The 20,805-nt window shown below is 38.7% G+C and overlaps 1 protein-coding gene across 9 annotated transcripts in view; it reads left to right on the top strand.

Annotated features, from left to right (window-relative positions):
• Positions 1-20,805, top strand: part of inpp4b (inositol polyphosphate-4-phosphatase type II B) — a 1,028,621-nt gene that overhangs the window by 80,935 nt on the left and 926,881 nt on the right. Inside the window, exon 1 of one of the 9 annotated variants that reach the window (XM_043674150.1) lies at positions 1,272-5,956. The exons of the other annotated variants lie outside the window; for them this stretch is intronic. The gene's annotated coding sequence lies outside the window, so the exon portion shown is untranslated. Of the gene's footprint in view, positions 1-1,271; positions 5,957-20,805 lie in introns of those variants that run through there. 9 annotated transcript variants of the gene reach the window in all.

Genomic DNA, 20,805 nt, shown 5'->3' with positions numbered 1-20,805 from the left:
AGATCAATATGGCTGACTCTTAACTTCCCACTGTGCATTTAGGGATCGCAATAAATGTTGGCTTAGCTAGCAAAGTGCTCATCCCATGAATTAATTTTTAAAAACACTTAAATTTTCAAGTAAATTTCCAGATTTTTGTCATTCCAGAACTTAGTATTTCATATTTGTTAGTGGAAATTTCATCAGACATCTTGTCTATAGTAATTTCAAAACTTTGGCAAGTGAACTGATTGTCATGAGAAATGAAAACCACCAATGCCGAGGCTAAGCAGAGTTAAACTACCTAGTTTAATACTTGAACAAAGCCTGGCAGTTAACTGTGAATCATTAACTGAGACATTCTCCACAGCAGAGATTTGTCCTGACAAGCACAAATTTAAAGAGAAAAATACTTTCCTTCAATTATTAATAAAAATATACAAAATATGTGGATAAACATCAATGATGTAAGTCCCCTACAGTTCAATTTATAATTAGTTTTAATTGTAGTGGGGTTTATTGAACTAATTAAGATCTCTATTCTGTATTCTTTTCCAATTTATAATGAATAAATGTCAGTTTTTGTACAGGAAGATTACACAGGTGATTTTTTTTCTAATGAAAGCATAAATAACTGTAGGAAGTTAGTTATATTTTAGTGAGTGCTCCATCACAACCATTCAGTACCTTGGCTGTGTACTCTTTAGTTAATTATATTTAATGAGCCTGTTTGTTGTTCTGGTGTCAGTTTCATCAATGTAATGGGATCAGTTCCAAGATTCAACTTTCCTTAAACTTTCCAGCATTATGTTATATCATGTTAATTCTTTCCTCATTTTTGTAAATCACCTTTTTAGTTTCGAAGTATTGTGACCATGCTCACCTTGCATTTTAGCATTTTTGTTCGAAACTGATTAGTAAATAGAATTAGGTTATAAAGGACATTGTTGAAGCTTTAAATTTGTGCTTGTCAGGACAATTCTCTACTGTGGAGAATGTCTCAGTTAATGGTTCACATTTAACTGTCAGGCTTTGTTCAAATATTAAACCAAGTTTTTTTAATTTCAAAAATATACTTTATTCATAAAATTATTTGGATCTCTATACAATTGGTCATGCCTTTCTTGTGCACACGTTACATTTATTTACATACAAACATTGAAATTTATTTTTCCTATGTGCAAGTCTGTACATTTACTATCCAGCTCTTCTGCTGAGGCGTCAGCGGAGCCCAACTGATTTGGTGGGCCCCCTGTTCTTCTTAGGCAGGCAGATGTTACACGGTGGTCTTTCCCCACCGCGCCTTGGCGGCACCTGCCCCAAGCTTCAGCGCATCCCTCAACACGTTATCCTGGACCTTGGAATACTCTGCTTAGCCTAGGCAATGAACACCACCAATCAGTTCACTTGCCAGCCAATCTGTTATCTCCTTTCACGTAATGTAAATGTTGGTTTCGCCTTAAATTGACATTATTGCAAATTATCTTGAAGTGTACAAGATGAAAAGCTTCGTAAAAATGTCTTTTTTTCAGTGGTGCTCCAGTTCAATACTTCAAAATGACTAATTCTTCATAATTCTGTTAATTGTGTAGAAACTGTCCATTTTGCCCGACCAGTTCAGGACAGCATTTATACAACACTGAAACTTCTTTCCATCCTTAGTCTTCTAATGCTATTGGTTCAAATGTCCAACCCATTGTTGCCCATATGTTTCCCTTTAAATAGTTCTCATTTTTCCATGTTCCTGCCACTCTGATATAAAAACTGTTTCTTCTAGATTTCTGATGATTTATTTGCAACGATCTTGTATTTGTGGCCTTTCATTCCTCACAATTGGCATGGTTCCTCGAAGCTATAAAACCCTTTCATCATTTTTAGAAGATGGACTTGTACTTGTATACCCCGTTTTCAAAGAAAAGTAATTTTATATGTTTATGCTGATTGTAGTGACCTCCGTTCTGGTAATATCCATGCAGATCTTTTGGCATCCTCTTCAGGATCTCTGTATCCATTTTCATATATAGCCATCGTATCATCTAAGTAGGCCAATTGGTCCATTGAGTCTGTTTCACCATTCAGTAAGATTGTGGCTCATCTTTAAACCTCAACTCCACTTTCCTGCCTTATCCCCATAATATTTGATTTTCTTACTGATTGAAAATATATCCATCTATCTCTGCTTTGCATAACCTTAACAACCTAGCCTTGACAGCTTTCTGCAATAAAGAGTTGCCTACCCTCGGAAAATAACTCTCATTTCACCTTACTCTGAGATTATACCCTGAGGTTCTAGACTCTTCCATGAAGGAAGCAACCTCTCTGTATCTACACTGTCAAGCCCTGTATTTCAGTCGGATCACCTATAATTTTCTAAATGAGTACAGGCACAACTTATTCAACCTCTCCTCTTAACGAAATCCCTTACTCAGAATCAACCTAGTGAATCTTCTCTAGACTGCATCCAATGTTAGTATATCTCCCCTTGTATAAGGGGATGAAAACCGATTGCAACTGGAATACTATAAGTAGGCCAATGTCTTGTTCTTGTATAATTTTAGCAAGACCCTCCCTAATTTTTTTATACTCCATTCCATTTAAAACTAAGGCCAACATTCCATTTGTCTTCCCTGTTACACACTGAAATTCGACGCTAATGTTTTGTGATTCATGCACGAGGACCTGTAAATCCCTCTGTGCTGTAGCCTTCTGACCAGAAGTGTGCACAATACTTCAAGTGTGGTCTAACCAAGGTTTCATGCAAGTTTAGCAGAAAGCCTTTTCAAGTCTCTCTCTCTCTCTCTCTCTCTCTCTCTCTCTCTCTCTCAGCAAATCCAACACTGGTTTGTTTTGTAGCTGTTTTATTGTATCATATCACCACATTTAAGCATTTGTGTGTTTTGTACTCCTGGAAGTATTACTTTCTCCTGTTCTCCATTTAGATTCTTATTTTCAAATATTCCTTTACCTCCACTTTCCTTTTGTTTTATAGTGAGTCAGCTATCTGTTGTGGTATTTGTTCGCTGATTCCATATGCTATGACTTCCTTAATTAATCTGTTGATAAAAATCTAGGTCTATTATTTTGGTATGTTGTCTTTTGTCTCTGAGTTCTTTGGCGAGGGAACATTGAGGTGGACCAAGCAAGACTTGGTTGTGAAATTCATGTTGACTCTTCATTGGTATTTTAAATTTTCTACTTTTTTTTTCTCCTTCAGCAGGAATGCTATTACTGCTGTTAGGCTGACTAATCTACAGTTGCTGGACATGTTTTGCTTATCTTGTCAAACACACGTGTAACATTAATTATTTGCTAGTCACCAGGCAGTGTACTCTACTTTGTTTTCAGTGAATTATATGCATAATGTACTGCCTTTTTTTTTACTTCTTCGCTAGAACCTTTTAAAGATGTAGTCTCTCAGGGCTGGGGATTGTATCCTGCGTTTGATTTAGATTTAATCTTTCCATGTTCATAGCATCATTAAGACTGCTTATTTCCACCTCTACAATAATCCAACTTTGCCCTGTCACAGTTCTTCTACTAAAAAACCTTCGCTTGTGTGGTCTCTCACATACTACTCTTTGTAAGCTGGAGGGCATGTAAAATTCTGGCCCGAGTCTTAATTTGCAGCAAGTCCCATTATCCCGATATCCTGTGTGCCTCATTAACCTACTTTTGGCTCCCAGTCAACCAATATGTTGATATTTAAAATTTTCATCCTTGTTTTCAAATCCCTCTGTGGCTTTGACCCTCTTAATCTCTATAAACTCCTCTAGGATATCTGCACTCATCCAATATTGGCTAATTCAGCAATTTTAATTGCTCCACTATTGATGGCTGTATCTTCAGTTGCCCAAGCTCTGGCACACCTTCCCTACTTAGCTTTGCTCCTCTGCTGTGTTTTCCTCCTATAAATTGAGTAAACATAACCTTGTTGAGTCAATCTTTTAGTCTTTAGTTTTCCACACTTTTTATGTGGTTCAGTGTGATATTGTGCTTTATAAAGCGCCTGTAAAGCATCTTGGAATGTTGCATTTCTTTAAAGATGTTGAAAAAACAAGTTGTTACATTATAAATAAGCTGGTTGTTATTTTTAATCTCATTTTATGTCATGTCTACCTAATAATCCTCGCCAGTAACCAGTGAAGCAAAATTATTAATATTTGTCCTACCCTGATCATTCTTTCATGAATTAGCTCCCATACTGACTTAATGTTTTTTATGCCCATGAAATATTTCTTACATTTTTGTTTTACATTCCTTGATTAATTTAATGTCATTATGTATATTTGAGTCTCTAATTATTGTTTTTGGCTTCCAGACTTTATCCTTGTCGTGTCTCTTGTTCTTTCCTCTGTCCTTACTTGCATACCTTATTTCTTGCCCTGATTTTCCCTTGTATTTTTAATTATGGTGTTTCATTCATGTTTAATTTTGATTGAAATAATTTCATAACTCTTTTATAACATGCAGTTATACTCCACCCAATGGAATATCATGGCAAGCAAGCAGATTCTCTTCTGTGTAAAGAACTGAAGAGTGTAAACATCTTTCAAGTGATACGGTCACTATGTGGTTCAGGAATCCTCACCAATATAAAATTAAAGCTTGTCATATCTGTCTCAAGAAACTCAATTTCTTTATGGGATTTTTCTACTCCCAAAAGGTGGCAGGAGGGCAAACCATTGAGCACTAGCCACCACCTCAAAATCAACTTTTGGGAGTTGGTCTAGTGGTAACATTTCTAATCTGTCTCCAGCTAAGGCTCTTAACTGGGCAATATTTTGATCATTTGAGGACCTCCACTTGCTATTAGTCTAATTACTTGCAACACAGTAGATGAGAAAAGTGGCTGTTATCCTAAGAGGGAGTCTCAGGCATTCTATCTACGGGGTTTGGGATGTGCCTTCGTCTGGGTGAATTGATGACATGGATGGGGGCCAGCAGTTAGCCATTGAAGGCTGTTTGCCGCTGACCTTCTCACTGTAAACCCCCATCCCACAATACATCACCCGCTCAAAAAAAACTCTCATCATTATGTTGTTGGTGCGACTTATCATGGCTACACAACGTGGAACTCTGTTGCTTTCCAGCCATGCTTTCCAGCACTGTGGCTGTTGATCTCTGGCCAGCGGCTTCTTGTGGGCCAGGACTTGTGACAGGGTTCTTAATATGCTGAAAAGCCCGCCAAACAGCAGGAGAGTTTTCTTGTTGCATTAGGGCAAGGGGCCACCTCTGAAGTTGAAAGTGACTTTTATTTTGTTTCTATATGTATATATTATGCAAATATTAGATCATTGTGGTAAAGTCCACCTGCATTTTCATATTTTTGTGAAATACAATGCTGAATTCATTTTTAATTATACTGCTGCAGTGCCATGATTGAGCTTAGTGACTGCTTCAGGAAGACCCAATTAGCTCTGGCTTCAAATGCATGTTGACAGGGCATGTTCAGGCTGAATTCCCAAATTATGCACTTGTATTTGAATACCCTGATTGCTTTTTCTGTGGAGTCTTGCAAGTAAACATTTGTGTTTGGGAGATCCAGAAGATCCCTCCTGTGTGTGGAAATCAAATTTGATGCTTTTGAGAAAGGAAGGGGAAAATGTTGTTTGGGGAAAAAAAAGTGCATACACACCAGGGTGATTAAATTGAATGTGTCAAATCAAATTTTAATAGAAGATCTCTGATATGTTTAAGTCAGATATTCTTTGATTTTAGAAGACAAATTTAATGTTTTGAAGGTGCAGCATTTATATTAAGATATGTATTTTCTTATATACAAATGTTGTCCTCAATGAGATATTTATTTTGATGTCTGTTGCTCAAAATTAATGTTGCCACAGCAAATTATGCTTGGATTGGTTGCCTAGCAATGTACATGCTATGAGCATAACAATCATAGGGAAGAGCAACAAGACATCAAAGTCTTTAGTGTAAGTGGAGAAAGGATATGACAGAGCAAAAAACAGTTTGGGAGGTGATGTACCTTTTTACTTTAGTGTATTTCAGTTGCAGATGAGTTTGAAGTCTCAGCAATATATACAATTGCATTTATATTTATGATACTAAAATGTGAATTTGTGTACATGCAAAATGTCTATCTTTATACTTGAAAGTAGGTATTTACTTTTCACACATTTGCTCAGAAGATAACTAGAGGAAATGCTGTCCTTATTGGACAGTATTCAGAGGATGTTGCCAGATGCAGCTAATCCTTCGTTTATTTCATAGAAGCACTTTTTTACAAAATATCATGTACAGTCATTGCAGAGAACCATTAACTGCAATAACTATGAAAGAAGTGTTGCAGTAAAATTTCTCAACACTTAAGAGGGTATAATGGATTATCTATGTGTAAATGCATGGTGCTAAAATAATTAACTCCTTTTTGGGTTGCTTGTTCTGCTGCTAAAAGGACCACTGGTGAACAACGTAAAGTACTAATGAGTTGTTTTGTAGCAAATAGAGAACTGGGAATTGGTGATACTTGTTTTCTGATTTTTGTTGTATAAAATGTGAATTTGTATAATTCCTGAATGAGCTCCATTTATAATCGATGCTTAGCTTTTATATTGGAGTGATCATTTGACAGTGCTGATTCCTCTGTAATGTTAGTGGCTTTGATACTTAGAAAATTATTAACAAAATTCCTAACCTTGCATATTTGCTTTTCTGTTTATCACACTTTAAACATTTTTGTTCTTGTTTGCTGTATTGAATAAACATTAACAGTACTACTTGGCCAACTATTACAATTATGTATAAGTTTTTCAAAAATACAAATTTGATTTTTTTAATAAAAGTAATACCTGCCACGAGAAAATGTGTTATATTTGGAGGCTCAAGCTAATTTTATCCAACAAAGGGTCACTAACTGAGCTCTGAAGTTATATTCTCTTTTGTCTATCAGTGGCTTGAATTAGTTCATCATTGTAGCTTGCAATCCCAAAACCAGTTTAACTCTTACTTCACAAGTTCTTGTCTTGCAGACTGGGTCAAATATGTTTGCACTTTGGTGGAAACCTTTGCAAATTAAATTCAGAAGATAAAATCAATGGATTGTAATATTTATTAATAGCATCAGGGGGGAGTAGTTGATGGCCTCGTTTCTACACTTAGGATGGAATCATATGGAGTTGACCGGAATCTTGGCTGTCAGCTTTTCATTGGGGTCATTGGTGGGGAAATTAAGAGGGAAAACTCCCATAATCCTTAGCAAATGCAGGTGTTCTAATTAATAGATTTTGAAAGACCAACATGTTCAAAACACAAAGTTACCAAGGCAATATTTGCAGTGATCTCAAGAAAAACCTGCAAGCTAATGCTGTCAAGTCCAAGATTCTGCACCTTCTATCATTAGTGATCGACCTCTGGAATCTAAGTCTGGTTTTCTTGCACCATTCTGTCAAATCAGAGGATGATAGTCATGGTATTGATTGACAGTAATTGGCCACTTCATTCTGATAAACTCCAGCATCCCATCCTTGCTCTGATTATGTTATTTAACAGATACCAACATTTAGTGTCAGTTCCCTATGTTGCTAAGATCCTGATATATGATTTATCTCCCTACGTCTTGTTTTTTTTACATCCTTGGCTATAAAAATGCAAAAACATGAAAAATTCCTGAATGATGCTGAAGAAATATTATAAATTAGAGGCCACTTATATGGGTTCTCACAATAATGGACAGGATGACTGAATTCAATCCTCAGTGGACCAATAGGATTCTGAGCATGCCATGTTATAAAAATGGAATTTAAATTGTTCAGTTGCCAGATGTAAATCCTGAAGTAGCATAAAATGTCATTCCTAGCATGAATCATTCTCAAGTAATATTTTAAAAGCTTCCTCTGCTACACTTTGCTGAAGACAGTTTTAGTCTTACTTTTTAAAATGATATACCTACACAGCAGGAGGTCATTATATGCATTGGAGCTAACAACATGAGAGAAAAGGATGAGATTCTGAGGAGAGAACATAGGATATGAGGTAGGAATTTTAAAAATGTAGGTCCTCTAGGGTAGGCATATCTGGATTATGCCCAGTGCCATGAGTCAGAAGATAGAAATATGAAGACAGAACAAATGAATGCGTGGTTGAGGAAATGATGCTGGGGAGAAGGATTCTCATTTTTGAATGCTTGGAATCTCTTGGGTAGAGGTGACCTGTAGAAGAACAATGGCTCCTGAATTGGAAGATGACTAATATACAGGTGTGGAGATTTGTCAGAGCTGATCAGAAGGATTTTAAACAAGTAAAGGGTCAAGCATGGGGGTGGGGAGCGCAGGATGGGCATGGAGGTGGGGGTAGAGTTGGGATCCTGGGGGACTGTGAGAAAAGATCAATCTACAACTGCTGCAGTTGGGAAATGGAGCAAGTCTAACAGTCAGCAGGCAGGAACAACGAGGCGAACAATGTAGGACTGATAAATGAAACTGCATTTATTTCAATGCAAGAGGCCAAACAGGAAAGGCAGATGAACTCGGCATGGTTTGGAACATGGGTTTGAGGCATCATAGCTATTGCAGAAATGTGGCTCAAGACTGGCCAGCTTAGTGTTCTAGGGTATAAATGTTATACGAAGGATAGGAAGGGCAGAGGTGGGGAAAGAGGAGGGGGCATGGTAATTTTGATTAGGAACAACATTGCAGCTGTACCTAGGGTGGATATTCCTTGGAATACATGAAGGGAAGTTATTTGGTTGGAATTGAGAAATAAGAAAGGGATGATTGTACTATGAACCCCCAATACTCAATGGGAAATTGAGAAACAAATTTGTAAGGAGATCTCAGTTATCTGTAAGAATAATAGGGTGGTTATGGTGGGGATTTTAACTTGCCAAACACAGACTGGAACTGCCATAGTGTTTGGGTTTAGATGGAGAGAAATTTAAGTGTGTACAGGAACAAAATTTCTGACTCAATGTATATATACAAAGTGAAGGTACAAAACTTGATCTACTATTGGTTGAACTGAGGTGTCAGTAGGGGAGCCCTTTGGGGACAGTGACCAAAATTCTATTAGTTTCAAAATAGTGATGGAAAAGGATAGACTGGATCTAAAAGTTGAAGTTCTAAATTGGAGGAAGGTTGATTTTGATGGTATTAGGCAAGATCTTTCAAAAGTTGATTTAGGATGGATATTCGCAGATGAAGAGATGGATGAAAAATGGGAAGCCTTCAAAAATGAGTTAAGGAGAGTCTAGAGGCAGTGTGTTCCTGTTTGGGTGAAGGCCAAGGCTGATAGGTGTTGGGAATGCTGGATAACTGGTGTGAAGATGCTGCTACTTTTAGAAAGGTAATTTTGTCTTGGGTTTTGTTTTTGAAGAGAAGTTGTAAAGGCAGAGATGTTAAAGTAGCTATGGAAGATGGCCTAATTCAACAAATAGAGGAGGCCTTTAGTTTGTTTTTGAAACAGTTGTAACAATGGAAGGGGAGAGGCCAGTCCTCACAGGTCAAGCTTTCTAGTTTTTTTTAGCTGTAGCAGTCAGAAGCTGTTTGGGTCCCAGAAGAGTTCAGTAAAATGATTCTTAGCTGCTACATTCTCTGAAATCTCTATTGATGTTATTTCCTCCTGGATTGAAGGACTGCCTATAAGAATCTATGTCTGAATTTACTTTTTTGCCGAGGGGTGCGTTTATAGGTTGTTACTACATACAAACAGTTAATTAGTATTGGGTAGTGTATCTATTATTTGGTTAAGTTCTACAATAGTTGTTCTACATTCCTTTTTTGCTTAATGTTTGACCAGTTGCAGCACATCTGGAGCACATACTTCACATATATCTTTTAAAATAGAAAAGCTATGGTCTAGGCTACCTTAAAATATTTTGAGCTGGTCTGGTCCAGAACAGTAGAGAAACTGAGGTTTTTCAAGAATAAGACAGAAGCATATGTAGGTATAGACAGCAGTGACCGTATGAATCCTTAGAAGGGTATAAAGGCAGTAGGAGTATATTTAAGAGGGAAATCAGGAGGGCAAAAAGGGGAGGTGAGATAGCTTTGGCAAATTGGGAGAAGGAGAATCCAAAGGGATACTACAAATACCTTTTAAGGATGAAAGAGTAACAAGGGACAGAATACGGCCCGTTAAAGATCAGCAAGCCTGCCTACATGTGGAACCACAGGATATGGGAGAGATACTAAAAGAGGATTTTTCTTTAGTGTTTACTGTGCAGAAGCATATGGAAGATAATGTGGAAAAATAAGTAGCGACATCTTGAAAAATGTCCATATCAGAGGAAATTGTGCTGAACATCTTAAAACACATAAAGTTGGATAAATCCCCAGGACCTGATCAGATGTACCCTAGAACTCTGTGGAAAGGTAAGGAAGTGATTGCTGGGCCTTTTGTTGAGATATTTGAATTATCGATAGCCACATGTGGGGTGTTGGAAGACTGGAGGTTGGCTAATGTGGTGCCACTATTTAAGAAAGGTGGTAAGGAACTATAGACATATGAGTCTGACATTGGTGGTGGGCAAGTGCAGGAGAAATCATGTCTCACGAACTTCATTGGGTTTTTTGATGAAGTAATGAAGATAATTGATGAGGGCAGAGTGTTAATGTGATCGGTAAGGTGTTCAACAACATTTCTCATGGTAGATTACTTAGTAAGGTTAGATCACATGGAATACAGGGAGAACTAACCACTTGGATACAGAACTGGAGATAGAGGGTGGTGGTGGAGGGTTGCTTTTCAGACTGTAGGCCTGTGACTAGTGGTGTGCCGCAAGGATCAATGCTAAGTCAACTGCTTTTCTACATTTATATAAATGATTTGGATGTGAATGTAGGAGGAATGGTTAGTGAGTTTACAGATGACACCAAAATTGGAGGTTAGTGGACAGCAAAGAAGGTTACCTCAGATTACAACGGGATCTTTATCAGATGGACCGAGGAGTGGTAGATGGAGTTTGATTTCGATAAATGCGAGGTGCTGCATTTTGGAAAGGCAGATCAGGGCAGGACTTGTACACTTAATGGTAAGGTCCTGGGGAGTAATGCTGAACAAAGAGACCTTGGAGTACAGGTTAATATTTCCTTAAAAGTGAAGTTGCAAATAGACAGGATAGTGATTAATGTGAGAAACAGAACTCACTCATAAATCAGCCTGAGACAAAGTCTTGGAAACAAGAACAATTTATCACAGCCTTGCAAATACTGGACGCTTCTGCAATCGAGCAGAAATGCGCGCGAAAACAGAGCATGTTAGCTTTCTTATTCAGTTTACAAGTTGTGGAATCACGCTTTCCTTTTCCCATCCTATCATAAGCCGATTACCTCACTTGTTTTTTTCTCTCTAGTTATTTTCTTATCTGGTCATCCTGCTGTCCTTGTCTGCATTCTTTGTTCCTTGTTTGTTACAGCTTGTTCTTTTATCCAGTTTCTCTTGTCATACTGTAAGCTTTATTGTGAAATGCCCCTGCTGCTGCTTTTTGTGGTCAACTAGAATACTTTAAAGTTATTTCCTAGCTTAAAACTATTTTCTTTAAAAGCCCCTCTATATTCATTAAAGTATTAGCCTTAAGTATGCTACATGCTACAAGAATTCTGTGACCCTTTGTATAATGTCCCACCCCTGCAACACCCCCCCCCCACCTGCAGAAACTACATTTCTAACCTCCCACAATTAAGGCGTCTGGTATGCTTGCCTTTTATTGGTCAGTGCATTGAGTATAGGAGTTGGGAGGTCATGTTGTGGCTGTATAGGACATTGCTTAGGCCACTTTTGGAATATTGTGTGAAATTCTGGTCTCCTTCCTATTGGAAGGATGTTGTGAAACTTGAAAGCTTTCAGAAAAGATTTATAAGGATGTTGCTAGGATTGGAGGATTTGAGCTATAGGGAGAGGTTGAATAGGCTGGGGCTGTTTTCCCTGGAGCATCTAAGGCTGAGGGGTGACATTTTTAAGGTTTATAAAACCTTGAAGGGTATGGATAGGGTGAATAGTGAACATCTTTTTCCCCAGGGTAGGGGAAATACAGGGTTAAGGTGAGAGGGAAAAGATTTTAAAGGGACCTAAGAGACCACTTTTTTATGCAGAGGGTGGTGCAGTTATGGAATGAGCTGCTAGAGGAAGTGGTGAAGGCTAGTATAATTAGAACATTTAAAATCCATTTAGATGGATACATGAATAGGAAAGGTTTAGAGAGATATGGTCCAAATGTTGGCAAATGGGGCTAGATTAATTTAGGATATCTGGTCAACGTGGACAAATTGGACTGAGAAATTTGTTTGCTGTACAGCTCCATGATTCTATGACTCTATATCCTTTGACTTAGTGTAAGTAAAACCACTGGAAATTTACCAGATATTAAAAATAATGAAATCAACCTCCTGTGACACCCAGATATGTGGAAGACATCTTCTGAATCTGGCTCAATGTAATTCAAAATAATAGTTCCTAAATTTGAACAAATTTAGTGGCCTAGGAATATATTTTCATAGGAAAACAACCTTAAATGTTTGAAAAACCTTATTTGCAGCCAGCTTTAATTAACCACATTACAACAGTTCATCTATAGTCACTTACCATGAAAAACTGGCCCTCCAGATTATGCTTTCAGTATAAATGATAGTTTGGATACCAAGGTTTCTGCAAAGATTCTGGTAAATGACTGAATTGCCACTATTTTGTGGAATCTTTTAAATCACCATGCTGCCTAAGTCTGGAAAGTCATTTTGCTTTCTTTGTCACTGTGTTTGCAGCATTTTGTTTTCCATTTACTTCAAACTTGTATTTTCACATTGGATGTTGTAAGATTAGAAAAGGACTGAACGAGCTCCATTGTTGTTTCTTCAGGTTTGCTGCCAGGCACTACCTATCCAGTGGTTTCCTGTTGAAATTGCAAGTCAATTTACTTTCTATTTGGTTTTGGTTGACCTTGTTGGCCTTTTCTACCTTTTACACTGGTTCTGCTGTTTGTGTAACAATACAAACCCAAAAATATCAGGATTGGTCTGGGGGTAGCCTGACTGTCTCCTGCTTTGCTATGCTGAAGAATTGATACAGCTGGGATGTTGAAGCAGTTTGAAAGGCCACATTGATTTATTCTGTAACCAATAAATTGACTTGAGGCACACTGGTTGTGTCTCTACCTCCAGAGTCAAAAGATTCAAGTCCTGTGCCATGGGGGGGGGTGTCATGTTATGTCTGGAAGTATAGTTTTATTTATAAAACAAACAGCCTGTTATTTGCAGTCCATTTCTTAGGGTGTATGTGTATTGACATAAAGTTAAATTGATGTATTGCACTCCTGCAACGGTTTACTGAGCATCAATCAACCAATCATAAATTAACTTAAATAAACTGAATTATGAGGCACCAATCAAATGCATAAAATTAGGAGTTGAAATATATACATTAAAACCTTTTAAACAATGTATATCAATATCCATATTTCAAATTTTAAATTACTAACTTCTGTATTGTTAGATCAATGGTCTCATCGACATCTTTTGAGTCTAAGTACCTATGGGGCTGAAATTTAATGTAATGCAAATTATTGTGGTTAATGATAATTTGACTGTGACTTCACCATTCATATTGTAGTTTGCATGTTTGAATGGCACTATGGTGATAGCTCAGCGATGAGGCCTTGTCAACGTGCTACCCAACAGCCTTTCTTCCTCAACAATTACATCTAAGTAAAAAGTCTTGTCATAATTCAGTCAAATGCAGCACTGAGGTGAGCAACCTACCAACTGAATAATTTTAATCAACTTTTAAATTAAACAAAAGCTTCTTCTACATTTTAGTAAACGTACTCATCAATACAGTAAAAAAAGTAATTAACGGTTTTCTGCAAATGCACTTTTCAGACAAATGCCCCAGGAGGTTAGAAAGTATTTGTAGAATTTCAAAGGAGGGATGTTATATGGAGTGTACTGCTTGAAGTGAAAGTTTGAGCAGCTGTCAGGAGCTTCCAAGATGATAGCTCATTAGACGTTAAGTTTGGTGCACTCAGGAGGTGACAGAGGTCCTCACAACATCCTCCACAGCCAACAGAAATGTGATGAACAAGATTACAAATGACCTGACCAAGGCAAAAACACTAAGCATTCAATTCAAAATTCCCTAGCTAAAGTGTTATCTTGGTTGCTTTGGTGAAATAAGGGTATTTTTGTTTATCAATTGTTTGCTCTAAGTAGAACTAAAGGCAAATAAGTTATTCCAAATGTGGTGGGGTCAGCTTTTCCATTAAGATGAATGCCACAGCTTTATCGATGCTGGAGAGAAAAATTGAATGCATGAAAAGAGGTTTCTTACAGTAAGCAATTTAAGTAACTGTCTTATTTTTATTTGACCCAGAGCAAAATGCAGAAAATTTAAGCAAGAGCACATACAGATGCTCTCTTCCTGAAAGAATTTTCTCACCCATGAAGCCAAGGCTCACATGGTTTCCATAGGGTGATTTATTGTGGTCCTGATGGAGGTTTGAACTGTATTGGTGATACACTTTTCAGTGTTAAGTACCCTGATTTATTCAGAGATAAGTAGATACTTAAGGATAACAAAATGGGAAGTGATATTTGAGATATGTGAAGTGCATGTGCTTTGATGGCTGCATGATTAAAATGTTTCTTAGCTGCAAAATGGATGTTCATGCAGAAGGCGGACACCTTTTTTTTTCATTACCTTTTTCTATATACATTGAACATGAAGATCAAAAATATGACAAATTAATATGCTGCACATTTATAACAGTTTGTTGATTCCACTCACTAGTCCAAAACCCCTTGAGAATTGAAGCTGTATTAAACACTGAGTTGGTGACTAACCAGGAGGATGAGGAGGCTATGTTCCTTCTGGAGTAACGGAGATTGGGACAAGCAATGTTGAGTCAGAATTCTGGTCTTTTTTTGGTATCACCATGGAGTTGGAAGGTGCAAGATCAAAGCCAGCATTTTTCCAACTACCTGGGGAGCCCAATTTACTCATGAAACATGGCCACCTTCCATCTTACAGGTAACTGTTGTTTGGGCAGTTGAAAAGTTGTTCGCAATAGTGTTCTTACATGATAGCCAGATTTAGACATTGCAACTTCCTCACCAACCACCCTGGACATACTCATGCAGGATGCGTTGCCACGTTTTGTGTTACATGAAGAGGCCTTGCAGAACCCAGTTGCAGGTGATGATCCTCCAAGGATGCTGTCAGCACCTGATGTTCCACTGGAGGCAGTTGCCAACAATTGCAGCCAAGCTGCTTTCCACATCATCTTGGTGAAAGATCATTAGCCTGTGCCCGTGAACCCAACTGACAGGCCGTGCGTAGAGATTGGACTCTTATCAAATGGATTTGTGCTTTATGTGAGGTGAGGTGCCGATGGGAATAGTGTTGTTCATTGCCGCAGAGTTTGTCCTGCGTGTTATTTAAACTGATGCTCTCCGGCTCATGACGTTAGTTTTGTTTTTCGATTGATTCTACTCATGGCATCCTGTTGTTGCTCTTTTACTCAATGTTACTTGATACTTTTTCTGATGTTAAATAATTCTTTAATTTGTATAATTTTTAGATTATGAAAATGTGTTTTAATGCTATCATAAAGATATGCAGTACTTGGTTAAATTTTCTTGATGAAATAAATACAGATTTTTCTTCCTATTGTTGTGGTAGAACAGGGAATTATTCCACTGATTCATACCAGACTTTCTGGCCTCTTCAACTTTGCTGGAAGAGAACATTCAACATAAGCAATAGGTATAGAAGTAGGCCATTCAGCCATTTGTGCTGGTTTTGCCGTTCAGAGAGGTCATTCTATTTCAGCAGCATTTTCCTACATTATTCCCCACATCTCTCAATGTTTTTAATATGTTCGAAAAGATTAAGCTTTTATGGCAATTTGGACAGAAATTGATTTGGATGTGAACATAGGAGGTATGATTAGTAAGTTTGTAGATGACACCAAAATAGGTGATGTCATGGACAGTGAAGAAGATTATTTCAGAGTACAACAGAACTGTGATCAGATGGGCCAAAGGATGGCAGATGTAGTTTAATTTATATAAATGTTAAGTGTTGCATTTTAAGTAAGACAAATCAGAGCAGAACTTGTACAGTTAATGGTAGAGAGTGTTGCTGAACAAAGTGATTTAGGGGTGCAGGTGCATAGTTCCTTGAAAGTAGAGTTGTAGGTAGACAGGGTGGTGAACAAGGTGTTTCGAATGCTTATCTTCATGGGTCAGTGCATTGAGTGTAGGAGTTGGGAGGTCATGTTGTGGCTGTACAGGACACCAGTGAGGCCATTTTTGGAATACTCACTCAATTCTGGTTGCCCTCCTAAATTTGAGAAAGTGTAAAAAGGATTTACAAGGGTGTTGCCAGAACTGGAGGGTTTGAGCTATAGGAAGAGGCTGGGACTTTTTTCCCTGGAATGTCAGAGGCTGAGATGTGACCTTTTAGAAGTTTATAAATCATGAGGGCCATGAATAGGGGGAATAGTTGATTTTTTTTTTCCCCTAGGGTGGGCGAGTCCAAAACTAGAGGGCATATGTTTAAGGTGAGAGGAGAAAGATTTTAAAAATGACCTGAGGTGGAACTTTTCATCCAGAAGGTGGTACATGCATAGAATGAGCTGCAAGAGGAAGTGGTGGAGGCTAGTACAATTACCTCCATCAATTCCTCTGTCAACCTCCATTGCTCCAAAGAAAACAACCCAAGCTTATCAAATAATAGCTTCATATCGAAAGTGCTCCATCCCAGACAACCTCTTGATGAACCTCCTCTTCACCTCCTTAAGTGCAAAAGTATCCTTTCTATAGTGCAGTGACCAGAACTGCACACAGTACTTTAGCTGTGGCCGAACCAACATTTTGTACAGCACCACCATGATCTCCCTGATTTTATAATTTATGCCTCGACTGATAAAGTCCTATATGCCTCCTTAACTATCTAGTAATCTGCCCTGCCACCTTCAGGGATTTATGGACAAGCATCCAAAGACCCTTCTGCAACTCTGAGCTACCTAGTGGCCCACCAATTGTAGAGTACTTCCTTGTATTGTTACTACTACCAAAGTGCATCGCCTCATATGCACACTTTTATATTTCACTTGCCATTGACCTGTTACTTAGGACATACTTAATCCTCACTGTCAAACACCCAAACAATTATCATTTCATCTGAAAACATATCATCACCCTGCACCCCACCCCATCCCCAAACCCTCCATCCCCCCACCACTACAACCAACAATTTTCTCATTGTTTATGCATAGCATGAACAATAAGGGACCCAGGACGAATCCCCAAGCCTCCAACTCGGCGCCACCCTCCGGACCCATCCATCACTGCCCCCTCTGAGCTATCACCTTCTCCCTCACCTTCTTCCATCTATCGCTTTCCCAACTCCACCCCATCCCATTTATCTCTCAGCCCTGACCCACAAGCCTCATTCTGATGAAGAAACCTGAAACGTTGATTCTCCTGCTCCTCGGATGCTGCCTGACCTGCTGTGCTTTTCCAGCACCACACAATCATACATCACGGGACACAGGCCTCCAGTCTCACAATCTTCTACTATCAAATTCTCTTCTCTCCTCTCCTACCAAAATGCCAATTTTGAATTCACTTGCCAAGTTCCCCTAATCTGATGTGCTTTTAACCTTCCGTGTTAGTCTTCCATGTGGGATATTGTCAAATGTTTTGCTGAAATCCTTATATATTAACTGCCCTACCCTCATGTGCAAGGTTGGTCATCTCCTCCCGAGATACAACCAGATTTGTTAAGCATGACCTCTCTCTGATAAAGCCATGCTGACTATCCCTGATTAAACCTTACCTCTCTAGAGATTAATTTGCTCTTGCAGAATTTTCTGTAATAGTTTCTCTACAACTGTTGAGAAACTCATTGGTTTGTAATTCCTTGGCTTTATTTATATCACCATTCTTGAAAAGTGGAACCACTTTAGCTATCGTGTAGTTCTTTGGTAAATCCCCTCTGGCCAGAGAGGAGCTAAAAATTTGGGTAAGGGCACCAGTGATTTCCTCCATCTCCCACCTTAGCCTGGAATTCTATTCAACTGGACCTGGGGATTTGTTCACTTTTTTTTTAAAGCCTTTGAAAGCCTTCAATACCTCCTCAACTGCTATGTTAAATTGCTCAAGAACCTCCCAGTCCAGCTTCCCGAATTCTGTATTGACATCCTTCTCCAAAGTGAAAACAAATGTGAAGTGCTTGTTTAACATCAGTACTCTTCGATGCATAGTTTTCCCACTTGATTGCTAATGGGCCCTAGTCTTTAGTCTGGTTACTCTCTTTCCCTTGCTATAAATGGTAGAATATTTGGGGATTCTCCCTAATGTTGCCCACCAATGTTTCTCATGCACCCTCTTTTCTTTCCTAATTGCTTTCATAATCCCCCTGCACATTCTATATTCCACTTGGGCCTTTATTTATTTGCTCTTGCTGTACCTGTTATATGCATCTCGTTTTCTTTTTATCCAATTCCACTACATCCAAGGTTCTCTGGGCTTGTTGTTCCTACATTTCACTCTAAAGGAACCATGTTGGGCCTGGACTCTCTCTAATTCCTTTTGAATACCTTCCACTATCCTGCTTTGGATTTACCCAAAAGTAGTTCCGAGTCTACCTTGAACAGATTCTATTTTATTTTTTAAAAATTTGCCTTCATCCAATCCAAAGCCCTTTGTTTGTAGGCCATCTTTTTTTCTTTTTCCATATCAAACTTAAAACTTACAATGCTGTGGTTGCTATCTCTAAAATTTTCCCTCAATGCCACCTCGAACACCTGTCCAGCTTAGTTTTCCAGAATTTGGTTGAGCAGTCTTCTGTGCATTTCAGGACCATCTTCATGTTGATATTAAACACTTCTGAATAGAAATTCCTGCCATTAGTTCCCCTAATTACTGAATTTGATGAGGTATCATATGGTAGGTTGTTGAGCAAGGTTAAATCTCATAGGATCCAGGGAGAGCTGGCCAATTGGATTCAAAATTGGCTTAACTATAGGAAACAGAGGGTGGTGGTAGAGGGTGGTTTTCCAGACTGGAGGTCTGTGATCAGCAGCGTGTCATAGGGTCCACTATTATTCATCATTTATATAAATGATTTGGATGAGAATTTAGAAGGTATGGTTGATATGTTTGAGGATGACGCCAAGATTGGTGTAGTAGACAGTGAATAATGTTATCTGGGAATGCAGATCTTGATAGACTGGGTCAGTGGGCTGAGGAATGGCAGATGGAGTTTGATTTAGATAAATGCAAGGTGTTGCATTTTAGTGGGTCAAACCAGAGCAAGACTTACACAGCCGATGGTAGGGTCCTGGGGAGTGTTATAGAATAAAGAGATCAATGGGTGTAGGTTCATACCTGCTTGAAAATGGAGTCATGAGTAGACAAGGCGATGAAGAAGGCTTTTGGCATACATGCGATCATTGGTCAGAACATTGAGTGTTGGAGTTGGGATGTCTTGTTTGAGCTGTACAGACAATGGTGAGCACTTCATGCATTCAGGTCATTCTACTAAAGGATATTATTAAAATTGAAAGAGTATAGAAAAGATTGACTCGGATGCTAGCTGGACAGAAGGTTTGTGTTATAAGAATAGGTTAGATATGCTGGGAGTTTTTTTCTTTGAGCATAGGAGACTGAGGAGTAACTTTAGAGGCTTATAAAATCATGAGAAGCATAGATAGCCAACAGCTTTTCCCCATGGTAGAGGAGTCTAAAACTAGAGGGTATAGGTTTAAGCTGAGAGGGGAGAGATACAAAAGGTCCAGAGGGGCAATTCTTTCACAGGGTGGCGCATGTCTAGAATGAGCTGCCAGAAGTAGTGGTTGAAATGCGCACAATTTCATTTAGCAAACATTTATGTAGGTCCATGGATGGGATAGGTTTGGAGAGATATGGACTAAATGCAGGTGAATGGGATTAGTTTAATTATGAAAGTTAGGCAGCATGGGCCTGTTTCCATGCTGTAGACCTCTGACTCTAATCACCTATCGCTATCAGACCTCCTGTCTTCTTCCTCTCCTCCTGTACAGTCAGGCTGATTGTGGTGCCAAAAGCTTGCCTCTTTCTGCACTCCGTTGAGGAATCAAAGCCCTCACTTCAAGATACAAACCAATTTGCGAATGGGGCCCTAGGGGAGTCCTGCACTACCTGCCTGCTTCTCTTTGTCTGGTGATCGCATAGTCCACCCCCCTCTTTTATCTGTATTATCTAAATGTGTTATCCACATAACTCTGTCTCGTGGATGTCTGTATCTCTAGCCATTGCTCCAAAGCAAATTTCCCAAGTTGGGAGCGCTTCCTGCACACATCATCTCAGGGACGTGACTTCACAAGGTCCATGACTTCCCACATATGACAGGCCACATGTACCTCTCAGCATGCCTTTTCTTGCCTTGACTTAAACCTGAACTTAGTTACTTGCTAACTTTTCTAGATACTTGAAGATATCTTAAATGGGTGTAAGCTATATATTCTACAGACCATAGTCATCCAATCATCTGCTTCCTCTTGCACCACAACACCTGCTCAGACTGAGTTTGACAGGGGCCTTGCCCATCTTCCTTCTAATAGGATAATCTGATTCTGTTCACCCCCAGGGTTTGATTTGCTGTGTGTTTGAGATCACCTGTCATTTCTCTAAACTCCAGACAATATAGACCAAGTCTATTTATATTTTCCTCCTAGATAGTGCATTCATTCCAGGAATTAATTTCATGAATTATATTGTATTCTGTGTATGACAAGTCTGTTTTTTTCGGTACTGCGGACAAAGCTGTACTCAATACTCCAGATGGAGTCTCACCAAGGATCTCTATAATTGTATTGAGATATCTTTAATACTC

The sequence above is a fragment of the Chiloscyllium plagiosum genome, chromosome 32, assembly GCF_004010195.1.
Source record: "Chiloscyllium plagiosum isolate BGI_BamShark_2017 chromosome 32, ASM401019v2, whole genome shotgun sequence".
NCBI classification, from domain to species: domain Eukaryota; kingdom Metazoa; phylum Chordata; class Chondrichthyes; order Orectolobiformes; family Hemiscylliidae; genus Chiloscyllium; species Chiloscyllium plagiosum.
This window is presented reverse-complemented; position numbering and strand designations above follow the sequence as displayed.